We start from the raw sequence: 13,453 nt of genomic DNA, 5'->3' as shown, positions 1-13,453 counted from the left end.
CTATACAGAGAAACCCTGTCATGAATAAAAAAATAAAATTAAAGTAAGTTGGAATATGATTAGAATGCAGTAGATGTCTATTTGTGGCTTTCTTGTGTACACTCATACTGAAATATATACACATCATTTTTTTTGCTGAAACTCTTTTTAAGATTTACACAATCCAGTAAAATTATGGCGTTTTTTTTTTCTTTCTTGAAATAGATAATATTAAGAAAGTGTCATAATTTTATGATCTCTCCTGTATAGTAAAAATGAACATCTATCGAGAGACATGATCCAGCACACCTTAAAACATGCAAAGGACAGGGATGGAAAGATGGCTTAGAAATTAAGAGCACTTGTTGTTCTTGGACAGAACCAAGTTTTAGTTCCTAGAACCCACATAATGGCTCACAACCATTTTTAATTCTATATCCAGGGGTTTTGGAGTTCTCTTCTAGTTTCTATGAACAACATACATGCAGGTTGTATAAATACAAACATGCAAAAACACATTACATAAAAAATAAAACAATTTAAATTACAATCAAGAGGCCCTTCATCTGAAAAAAAAAAGTAGGAGAGTCTTTTTAGGGGTTCATTTATTTTAACTTTCAAGTTAGTATTGCAAATTTGGAAAATGGAAAGCCTCTGGGTATTAGTAGCAGCTAAAATACTACCTCCCTTTTGCTGCTTGGATGACAGATGAGTGATAAAGCCTAACTCGCCCTTAGTACACATGTGAAAACACCGATCAGCAAGGGGCTGTGCTGAGATTGCTTTCCTGCTATCCAAACCCTGTTAACCAGTATGCTTTGTAGTGGTCATGGAAGCCCAGTTCTTGAGGAAGAAATGTGCGTGAGGAAGCATGGTAGGGAGAAGTCTCAGTGGAGGTAGTCAATTTTCTGTTGAAAGATGGTTAATCCTGTTTGAGCTGGAGGTCTGTGTTGGGATGAAGGTGGAAGGGTGGACGTGTTACTTCAAGAGTAAGGAGAGCCGGGCGTGGTGGCGCACGCCTTTAATCCCAGCACTCGGGAGATAGAGGCAGGCGGATTTCTGAGTTCGAGGCCAGCCTGGTCTACAAAGTGAGTGCCAGGACAGCCAGGGCTATACAGAGAAACCCTGTCTCGAAAAACCAAAAAAAAAAAAAAAAGAGTAAGGAGAGGAGGTGACTCTCACTGGACTCAGGAAGGTACTACTTCCAAGTTCACAATTGACTTTCCCATCGGCATCTGCTGAGAAAAACAGAGAACTTCACTAAGGGCAGGAGTTTGCACAGAATAGCTCCTAGCAGAAAGCAGGAATGCCAGGGTATTGCAGACCCTGAAAGTCTTCTTGGGGCCTGGAGATGTGAGGTGTGAGTAAACTGGATGTCAGTTAGTGACACCAACAGACTAAAACCTTCTTTTTGCTGCTGCTGCCCAACAGGAATTCATTATAAATAAACTAAAGACCGGTCTTCATTTTCTTCTACCTGTTGTTAAAATGCCAGATTGCTGAAATTTCTATATATAGTCTCCAAACTGCCTCAAAATACAGAGGCTGCTCTCAGCCTCAGAAGTACTGGGACTTCAGACATAATTTAGGCCCGGCAGTCTTTATTTATATGTTGTTTTGGTTTAGGGAAGTAAGCTGTAACTCTATATCTCAGGATTGTCTGAATCCTCAATTGCAGCTTGGACTAGCCTTGAACCTAAAGTCCTCATCCTTACAAATGTACCTGGACCTGAGGAAACATGTATATTTTATTTTTTTATATTTAATTTTTTTTATCCTTTTTTTTTTTCATTGTTGAAGTTTGAAACCAGTACTTCTTGCTGTAGCAGTAAAATATTTGTCCAACCAGGAAGAACTTTATATTTTAGATCTGCTTTAGGTTTGTATTGTGATGAAACAGATTGAGGAGCTTGGTTGTGATAAAAGCAACCATGATTTCATTTGGAGACTGAGATTCAGAGACATTTACTCTAATTTATCAAAAACTTAGCAGGAATGGTACCAAAATTTATATCATCCTGAGATTACATATAAACCTACTTGAAGTCACACTTAAAGCCATCATTGTGAGTGTGTGTGTGTGTGTGTGTGTGTGTGTCTGTGTTTATTTACATTTCAAATATTAGCCTTTTGCTGATTTCACCCCAGAAAGTTTCTATTCCATTCTACCCTTCTATGCTTCTATGAGCATGTTCTCCCAACCACCCACTCCCACATTTCTACTGTGGCAGTTGCCTGCACTGGGGCATACAGCCTTCACAGGATCACAGGACCAAGGACCTCTTCTCTCACTGATGTCTGACAATGCCATCCTCTAATATATATGTAGCTGGAATCATGGGTCCCCCTCTTTGTTTGGTGGCATAGTCCCTGGGTGCTCTGGGGGGTTACTTGTTTCATATTGATGTTCTTCCTGTAAGGTTGCAAACCCCTTCAGCTCCTTCAGTCCTTCCTCATCCCCTCCACTGGGGACCCCATGATCAGGCTGTGACCATCAACCTCTGTTCTTGCCAAGCTCTGGCAGTGCCTCTTATAAGACAGTCATATTCAGCTCCTGTCAGCAAGCACATGGTATCGACAATAGTGAATGTGTCTGCTGTCTGTGTATGGGATGGATCCATATGTTGGGCAGACCCTGGATGGTCTGTTTGGTTCGTATTGATATTCTTCCTATAAGGTTGCAAACCCCTTCAGCTCCTTCAGTCCTTCCTCTAACTCCTCCACTGGGAACCCCATGATCAGTCTGATTGCTGGCTGTGAGATTCAGTCTCTGTTCCTACAAAGCTCTGGCAGAGCCTCTCAGGAGACAGCCTTATTAGGCTACTGTCAGCAAGTACTTGTTGGTATCTACAATGGTGACTGGGTCTGGTGTCTGTAATGGGTCTGTATATGAGATGGTTCCACAGGTTGTGCAGATTCTGTGTGGTCATTCCTTCAGTCTGTGCCCTGAACTTTGTCTCAATATTTCCTCCCAGTAGTATTTTGTTCCCCATTCTAAGGCCCGAAACACCCTCACTTTTGTCTTCCTTCTACTTGAGCTTCATGTGGACTGTGAATTACATTTTGGGTATTCTGAGATTTTAGGCTAATACCCAATTATCAGTGAGTGCATACCATGTTTTTTACTTTGGGGTTTTGTTACCTCATATAGGATGATATAATTTAGATCCATCCATTTGCCTGTGAATTTCATAAAGCCATTGTCTCTGTACCATTACCATACACTTTTTTTTTAATCACTATTTTTGTATAATACAGATTGAGGTCACGGATGATTCCCCCTGAAGTTCTTTTATTGTTGAGATATGTTTTTCGATATTCTGGGGTTTTGATATTCCGAATGATTTTGCATATTGCTGTTTCTATCGCTATGAAGAATTGAATTTGAATTTTGATGGAGAGTGCATGGAATCTGTAGATTGCTTTTGGCAAGACATCCACTTTTACTAAATTAATCGGGTCACCAATCTATGAAGCATGTGAGATCTTTCCATCTTCTGAGATTTGTAATTTCTTTCTTCAGAGAATTGAAGTTCTTGTCATGGAGATCTTTCACTTGCTTGGTTTGAGTCACACCAAGGTATTATAATTTGTGACTTTTGATAGGTGTTGTTTCCATAATTTCTTTTCAGCCTGTTTATCCTTTGAGTAGAGGAAAGCTACTGATTTGTTTCAGTTAATTGTATATCTAGCCATTTTGATGAAGTTGTTTTTAAGGTTTACAGGTTCTCTGGTGGAATTTTTGGGGTCACTTAAATATACTATTTTATCATCTTCTAATAGTGATATTTTGACTTCTTCCTTTCCAATTTTTTATTCCTTTGACGTCTCTTGTTGTCTATTTGCTCTGGGTAGAACTTCTAGTACTATAGTGAACAAGTAGGGAGAGACTGAGAATCCTTGTCTAGTCCTGTCTTGTCTTATTTTAGTGGGATTGCATCAAGTTTCTCTCCATTTAATTTGATCCCAGAAGTTAGAGTCACGCCAAGGTATTTTTTATTATTTGTGACTATTAAGAAGGGTGTTGTTACCTAATTCCTTTCTCAGCCTGTTTATTCTTTGTGTAGAGAAAGGCCATTGACTTGTTTGAGTTAATTTTAAATCCAGCTACTTCACCGAAACTGTTTATCATGTTTAGGAGTTGTCTGGTATAATTTTTAGGGTCACTTATATATACCATCATATCCTCTGCAAAAATAGATATTTTGACTTCTTCCTTGCCAATTTGTGTCCCCTTGATTTCCTTTTGTTGTCGAACTGCTCTGGCTAAGATGTCAAGTACAATATTGAATAGGAGGGAAGAAAGTGGGCAGCCTTGTCTAGTCTCTGATTTTAGTGGGTTTGCTTCCAGTTTTTCCCCATTTATTTTGACGTTGGCTACTGGTTTTCTGTAGATTGCTTTTATCATGTTTCGGTTTGGGCCTTGAATGCCTAATCTTTCCAAGACAATTAACAGGAATCGGTGTTGGATTTTGTCAATGATTTCTCTGCATCTAAGCAGATGATCATGTGGTTTTTGTCTTTGAGTTTGTTTATATAATGGATTACATTGATGGATTTACATATATTAAACCATCCCTGCATCCCTGAAATTAAACCTACTTGGTCATGATGGATGATTATTTTAATGTGTTCTTGGAATCAGTTAGCAAGATTTTATTGAATATTTTTGCATCGATATTCGTAAGAAAAATTGGTCTTAAGTAATCCATCTTTGTTAGATCTTTCTGTGGTTTAGGTATCAAAGTAATTGTTGCTTCACAGATTGAGTTGGGTAGAGTACATTCTGCTTCTATTTTGTGGAATTGTTAGTGAAGAACTGGAATTAGATCGTCTTTAAAGGTCTGATAGAACTCTCCACAAAACCCATCTGGTCCTGGGCTATTTTTGGTTGGGAGACTAATAATGACTTCTTCTATTCCTTTAGGGGATATGGGATTGTTTAGATCATTAACTTGATTCTGGTTTAACTTTGGTACCTTCTATCTGTCTAGAAATGTGTCCATTTTGTCCATGTTTTCCAGAGTATAACCTTTTGTAGAAGGATCTGATGGAGTTTTGGATTTCTTAAGGATCTGTTGTTATGTCTCCCTTTTCATTTCTGATTTTGTCAATTAGGATGCTGTCCATGTCCCCTCTAGTGAGTCTGGCTAAGTGTTTATCTATCTTGTTGATTATCTCAAAGAACCAGATCCTCCTTTGATTGATTCTTTGAATAGTTCTTGTTTCCACTTGGTTGATTTCACTCCTGAGTTAAATTATTTCCTGCCTTCTACTCCTCTTCGGTGAATTTGCTTCCTTTTGTCCTGGAACTTTTATTTGTGTTGTAAACTACTAGTGTGTGCTCTCTCTAGTTTCTTTTTGAGGCACTCAGAGCTATGAGTTTCCCTCTTAGATATGCTTTCACTGTGTCCCAGAAGTTTGGGTATGTTGTGGCTTCATTTTCATTAAACTCTAAAATGTCTTGTATTTCTTTCTCTATTCCTTCATTGACGAAGGTATCATTGAGAAGAATGTTGTTCAGTTTCCACATGAATGTTGGCTTTCCTTTATTAATGTTGTTATTGACGATCATCCATAGTCCATGGTGGTCTGATAGAATGCAATGGGGCAATTGCAATATTTTTGTATCTGTTGAATACTGTTTTGTGACAAATTATATGGTCAGTTTTGGAGAAGATACCATGAGGTGCTGAGAAGAAGGTATATCCTTCTGTTTTAGGATACAATCTTCTGTAGATATCTGTTAAGTTTATTTGTTTCATAACTTCTGTAAGTTTCATTGTGTCCCTGTTTAGTTTCTGTTTCCACAATCTGTCTATTGATGAAAGTGTGTTGAAGTCTCACACTATGCAATGTGTGCTTTGAGCTTTACTAAAGTTTATTTAATGAATTTGACTGCCCTTGTATTTGAGCATAGATATTCAGAATTGAGGGTTCCTCTAGGAGAATTTTACCTTTGATGAGTATGAAGTGTTCCACCTTGTCATTTATGATAACTTTGGGTTGGAAGTTGATTTTATTCGATATTAGAATGGTTACTCCAACTTGTTTCTACAGACCATTTGCTTGGAAAATTGTTTTCCAGACTTTCACTCTGAGGTAGTGTTTGTCTTTTTCCTTAAGATGGGTTTCCTCTAAACAGCAAAATATTGTGTCCTGTTTTTATAGCCAGTCTGTTAGTCTATGTCTCTTTATTGGGGAATTGAGTCCAGTGATATTAAGAGACATTAAGGAAAAGTAAATGTTGCTTCCTAATATTTTTGTTGTTAGAGTTGGCATTTTGTTCTTGTGTCTTCCTTCTTTTTGGTTAGTTGAAGAATTACTTTGTTGCTTTTTCTAGGGCGTGGTTTCTGTTCTTGTATTATTTTGTTTTGTTTGTTTTTTAGTTTTGTTTTTTCCTGCTATTATCCTTTGAAGGGCTGGACTGGTGGAAAGATAATGTGTGAATTTAGTTTTGTCATGGAATACTTTGGTTTCTCCATCAATGGTAATTGAGTGTTTGGCTGGTTATAGTATCCTAGGCTGGCATTTGTGTTAACTTAGTGTCTGTATAACATCTGTCCAGGATCGTCTGGCTTTCATAGTCTCTGGTGAAAAGTCTGGTGTTTTTCTGATAGGCCTGCCTTTATATGTTACTTGACCTTTTTCCCTTACTGCTTTTAATATTCTCTCTTTATTTTTTGTTTTGATTATTATGTGTCAAGAGGAATTACTTTTCTGGTCCAGTCTATTTGTAGTTCTGTAGGCTTCTTGTATGTTCATGTGCATGCCTTTCTTTAGGTTTGGTAAGTTATCTTCTATAATTTTATTGAACATATTTGCTGGCCCTTTAAGTTGAAAATCTTCATTCTCATCTACTCCTATTATCCATAGTTTTTGTCTTCTCATTGTGTTCTGGATTTCCTGGATGTTTTGAGTTAGGATCTTTTTGCATTTTGTATTTTCTTTGATTGTTGTGCCAATGTTCTCTATGGAATCTTCTGCACCTGAGATTCTCTCTTCCATCTCTTGTATTATGTTGCTGATGCTCAAGTCTATGGTTCCAGATTTCTTTCCTAGGGTTTCTATCTTCAGCGTTGCCTCACTTTGTTTTTTTTTTTTTTTTTTAATTGTGTCTACTTCTCTTTTAAGGTCTTGGATGATGTTATTTATTCCATCACCTGTTTGGTCGTGTTTTCCTGCAATTTTTTAAGGGATTTTTTTTTTTTTTTTTTTTTTTTTGGTCTTCAACCTGTTTAGCAGTGTTCTTCTATATATCTTTAAGTGAGTTATTAAAGTTCTTCTTGATGTCCTCTACCATCATCATGAGATATGCTTTTAAATTCCGGTCTATCTTTTTGGGTTTTTTGGGGTGCCCAGGATTGTGTAGGGTGGGAGTACTGCGTGCTGATGATGGTGAGTGGTCTTGGTTTCTGTTAAAAAATTCTTATGTTTGCCTTTTTCGATCTGGTAATCTCTGGAGTGAGTTGTTATAGCTGTCTCTGGTTAGAGCTTGTTCCTCAGGTTATTATGTTAGCCTCTATCAGAAAACCTGGGTGTCTAGCTCTCTCCTGAGTTTTAGTCGTCAGAGTACTCTCTGCAGGCAAGCTCTCCTCTTGCAGGGAAGGTGCCCAGATATGTGGTGTTCAAATCTGCCTCCTAGCAGAAGTTGTGTTCCACTCACCAGAGGGCCTAAGATCCCATGGAAAGTTCTCTGGGGACTTTGGGGGTGTCCGTAGACTCGGAGCCCATGTTGCCCCAGTGCTAGTGCCAACTGGAAGGGATTTGTGACTCTGTTCAGGCCGGGTTTTCTGCTTCCCTCCTTAATGCTGTCTCAGGTCCTTCGAGATTGGATTGGAGCAGAAGTTGTGTTCAATTCACCAGAGGTTCTAAGATTCTGTGGAGAGTCCTGTGGGGACCTTGGTGGTGTCTGCAGATTCCATGCCTAAGTGCCCAGGTGCTGGCCTCAAGTTGCCTCTTGAATCCTGAAATCCTGGTGTGAAAAATCTCCTGAGATCCTGCTGTGTCAGAGCTCCTGGGAGTTAAGCTTTCTCTGTGTGTTGCAAGGTTTGGTGGGGTGCCAGATCCCGAGGTTCTCTCTGGACAGAGATGCAAGCCACAAGGAACCCGTGCCTCTGCTTGGGAGGTTGTTTTTGTTGCCCTGGATCTTGTGGTGGTCCTAGTTACACAGGGTGCTGCAAAAGATGCTGAGTCCTCAGCTGTGATCTTCTGTCAGAACTCCAGTGTTCCTGGGTGTGTTTTCACATCTCTTGAGAGTCAAGCTTCCTTTGTGATCATGTGATCTTGGGCACTTCAGAGTACATTGGAGTGGGACTCCCTCTGGATGTCTTAAGAGTGGTTTCTGAGCCAGGACCTCAGGTCTGCCCTATGTACAGGTTCAGTCAGGAAGAAATCCAGGCCACTGGCCAGGCAGGATTTCCTCTGTCCCTAGATCTTTTGGGACTCAGTTACTCCTGTTGTGGGGGCCTTTCCTATGATCCTGCGAGTGGTAGAGCACCTGGAAGTTGAGTTTCCTCTGGCTCTTGTGGGATTAGGTGCAGAGTCCGATCCCAAGGTCTACTCATGACACAGACTCTTGCAAATATTTTTGATTTAGCATCATGGAATATTTTTTTTCCTGTGATACAGAAAATGAAAATGGTGCTTTGGTGTGACATTAATGAAACTTAATTTTTATGTTTTGTATGTTTTTGTCTGTGGTACATATATACACATGTGGAGGGCAGAGGAGGATGTTGGGTGATGCTCTATTACTTTTCATCTTATTTCCTTAAGACAGGTCTTTCACCAAACATGCAGGTAGACAAGCATCCAGCAAGACCTAGCAATTCTCACTCTGTCAACCACAGTGCTGTTCTTGTAGAAACAACCATCCATGGTTGGTTTTGTAGATGGGTACTAGATTCTAATTTGTGAACTTCCTCTTTTCACAGTAGGCCCTCAAGTATTGAGGCATCTTCATAACTTCTTTGAAGGGATTTTAAGAGGAAAAAAATCGATGTAAACACTTTTACAGTTCCATGTACTTAAACCTAAATGATATGTATAGAAAATTATGTACATGAAACATATTTTCATTGACCCAGTTTTAATTTTATATTTAGTCAGTTCCTTTTCTAGGACGCCTCTGTGCTTCTTTCTTTATATGGCACAGTGGAAAACTGAATTCTTTAAAGTAACCCTTATTACTTTTTTAAAAGTTTATTTTATAGGTATGGTTGTTTTGCTTTCAAGTGTGTATGTGTACAACATGTGTGTCTGGTACCTGTGGAGTCTTGATGAAACCATTGAATCCCCTGCATCTGAAGTTATATGCTGTGAGCCACCTTGTGGGTGCAGGGAATCCAATCTCAGATCTCTGGAAGGGATCCAGTGTTCTTAACTGCTGAATTATCTTTCCAATACTCTCATTGTTTTTATGGTGCATGCAGAATTTAGAACAGGGCATCACATCCTCTGGAACTGGTTGGAGATATTTGTGCACATCATGTAGGTGCTAGGATTCAAACTCAGGTTTGATTGTGACAGGGTCTCATTTTGTAGCTCAGGCTGTCCTGGAACTCACTATGTCGACCAGGTTAACCTGGAACTCACAAAGATCTGCCTGCTTTTGTCTCCAGAGTACTAGGATTAAAATGGGACCAATATGCCTGGCTGCCATCTTATTTAAAATTGAATTTTTAAATAATGAGTCTAACAGTTCCACAGTCAAGTTTGTTCTTTCAGTTGCATCATCTTTTGTAGATTCAGAAAAGAATTAGCCTGTATTAAAAGTGTTTCCCTATGAAGAATTAAAGCCCACATTTGATCCTTTGTTTCGTGCATTTGTTCTTTGGAAACTGTTCTTGAAGCTTAAAATTATTTTACTTACAGAAATTAAAATTCAGATAAGATTAGATATTTCTTGTCTAAAATACATGGAGTGTTTTTTTTTGTTGTTGTTGTTGTTGTTGTTTTGTTTTTTTTTTTTTTCTGTGTTGTGGAACATTTCTGTAGACTTTACTGGTTGAACATCCTTCATCTGAACATACAAAACCCTAAAGTATTCTAAAGTATGAAGCATGTTGGTGATATATTTCATTTAATTTTAAGTTTTCTTGGCATTATTGAATTGATTTTATCTATTATCTATATCTATTTTTATGAATACTAGGAATCACCTAAAGTTTCTTCAAAATGACCCTTAATTTTTAATATAGGTGACATTTATAAGAAGCTTCACATAAAGAAAAAATGGATGAAAATGTATATGAAAGATTCTTTCAATGGCAGCAACCAGAAATTAGAAAGGCTTTGCAAAAAGAAAAATCGAAAGAGGTAGAGTTGTTAGATTTGTAGGACCACATGTGTATCATTTGAAAAATTATATATGGCTGAAGTTTAAAAAAATATATCACATCTGATCCTTTAGTAAAAATATGTGGCTTTGATTTTGTCTAAACAGTTAACCCTATAACTTAATGCCTTCAAGGAAACTAAATCAAATTCTTAGAAATCTGTGAAAATTATATTTTCTTCTTTAAGTAACTGTTAATGAGATTTTAAATTTAATTTACATTCATTGTGGAAATACAGAAGTCCTGCACATTGTCTTAGAAATGTAATTATGGATTATTATGCTTAACAATATGGAAAAACAACAACTACAGTTACATATGTGGGCATTTTTTATATTTTAATGGAATTATGTTTTACACTAAGTCTTAACTGAGGCAATATATGAAAAATAAATTAGACCTTATATTTGGTAGGAAATAATGAAAAAACACTGTGAAATATAATTATTTCTCATATATACATATTATTTATATTTATATTCATTTTTATTTATCATTATATTCATAGTTATATTTATAGTTATATTCCTATTCATATTCATATTTTTAAATTTATATTTATTTTTATTTATATATATTTATATTTATATATACACACACAAACTAATTGAATTTTGAAAAGCTAAAATATAAAAGAATACTTCTCTCATAATATGTTATGGGAAAAAATCTATAATGATTTCCCATTAGATAATTTTATACTGCAATTTTTCTCTTTATAATATGAAATGATCAATTTAATTTGTTTTGAGTGTTCTTTTTCATATTGGTATGAAATATGACTGCTTTCATTACTGTGCTTTACAGGAAGAACATCAATAAAAAATTATGTGATCAGTATATAACTACATTTCAGAAGTCTGATATGGATGTATAGAAAATAAATGAAGAAAAAGAAAATCAACTTTTGGTACCATAACTAACTTTATATTTAACCTAGTATAACTAAGTATCAAGTAGGAATGGAGAAACAAGCCTTGATTTGGGCACATGAAACTAAATTAAGTTTCACTATCTATCTATCCTTGGCTCTGTTGTAGTCCTACTGAGATGTAAACCACTGATCACATACTATATCAATGAAAAACACTAGGCGTTTTATGGTAGACCAGATCATAAATTTTCAAGAGGCAGACATTTGCAGAAAGATGAAGAGAGGATTACCAGTGTCTACAAAATGAAGCACAATACACCAGAGCTGAAAGGAGAGAGAAAGCTTATTTACTGTTGTCATCTGGACTCTGTTGTTAATATTAGAAAACCAACTAAAATTGGCAAATACGTTCTTACAATCTTAAACTTAGTACAAATTTAGTAACAACAGTGGATGGAAACAACCTTTCTCAACAGTACTGGCAGAATATTCCTTTGGAAGAATATCACCAAAACATTTTATATCATCTCTCCAATACTGTACCAATCACTGCAGTCATCATATGGTTTCCAAGTAAGATCTGAGACAACTATGATCTTATTAACTAATTTTATTTTTTACTTGATTGGTTAATAGTTTGGAAAGTATTCAATTGGAAAAGAACAGTAAAACAATTCTTGCCTCCTAAGGAATTGATGAAGGTACCATTATGAGTCAGTCCAGGAAAGTGATGGGAACTAAAGACAAAATAAATAAATAAATAAATAAATAAATAAATAAATAAATAAATAAATAAATAAATAAATAAATAAGTAAGTAAGTAAATAAATAAATAATTACTCCAATTGAAGGCAATTTTTAAACATTGAACTCTGGATGAAATTTCAAGGATGAGTGATCATCCATGTAAATGAGGAGTCTAAAGACAGCCCCTCAGAGTACATCAATATTTGTAACTCTGCATGAGGCAGCTGGTGAGTGGGAGCCATTAATGGAAGAGAACAATTGGTAGAAAGAAAACTACCGTGAGTGAAGGAAAATTTTGAGGAAGAAAAGATCACTAACTGTGTCATATTCTGCAAATGGGCCAAATAAGATTGATTTTCAGGCCTGGAAGATGGTTTAGTTGGTAATCTTTCTCCTGTGTAGGCATGGAGACCCGAGCTTATATTCCCTGATCAGCATGCATGCACACACCACCACCACCAACAACAACACCACCACCACCAACACCACCACCACCACCACCACCACCATCACCAAAAACAATAACAAACTAGCAAAACTTAAAAAAGCCACCACCAACACAACAACAACAAAATAAAAGTTGGTGTGTTGGTGAGCATTTTACAAAGACCATACTCAGATTTAATTCAGAGATAAGAAGAATCCCAGATCTTCGTAGCAACCAGGTGTAGTGTAATGGATGAATTCTAGGTTCAGTGAGATTCTGTCTCCAAAAGAGTAGCGTGCAATCAAAGAAGACACCCAATATTAACCCTTTGTCTCCATATGTATGCAGGTGCATTTTTTTTAAAGATAAACTTAACAAATTAGAGGTCAATTTACTTAAAAAGATGATTTGAGTGGAAATGTGAGGTACAAAACTGATCACAGTGAATAAAGGACAAAATAGGTATGTAGTAGCCCAAGGAGAAAAGGTATAAAGGGCTTGTCTTAATATTTTTTTTTAAATGAAAATTACCATGGTTGTGTGCCAACATAAAGAATACAAAGAGAACTTTATGTTACTACTTCCCTGTATTACTTGAGATTGGAACCTAGAGAAAACCAATCAGCAACTAAAATTTGTCCTTAGACATATTTTTATACTTTATTTTGAGGCAGTGTATCTTTATTGATCATGAGTATTCATGACCTTGTGATCATTCTAAATCAAACTTTATAAAACTTAGTTCTATAGGCATTACATTGACGGCCAGCTAGAGTCATAAATGTAAAATCAAAATTACAATTGCTGTAACTTTTGACAATAGTTGAGACAAAGGAAAACCTTGGACTTAGTAAAAAACAAGTATATGTCATCCTTAAGAATGGAAGAGAAGGTAGAAGACATGGCACATACACATGTGTGTGTGGGGGGGAGGTAGATACGGAGATGATGTAGTGAACTACCTCCTAGGATTGCTTGTGCTATTTAGCAAAATGATGACATTATATGGTAAAAGCATTAACGCTAGCTAGAGTTAAGCTTTCCAGACTAGGATATTTCCAAGTCCATGTTTGCATGGTGCATGCC

Source organism: Mus caroli, unplaced genomic scaffold (genome assembly GCF_978045245.1).
Source record: "Mus caroli unplaced genomic scaffold, Mus_caroli_1 scaffold_22, whole genome shotgun sequence".
In the NCBI taxonomy this organism is placed as follows: domain Eukaryota; kingdom Metazoa; phylum Chordata; class Mammalia; order Rodentia; family Muridae; genus Mus; species Mus caroli.
The sequence above is the reverse complement of the archived record's forward strand: the minus strand, read 5'-3'. Positions refer to the sequence as shown.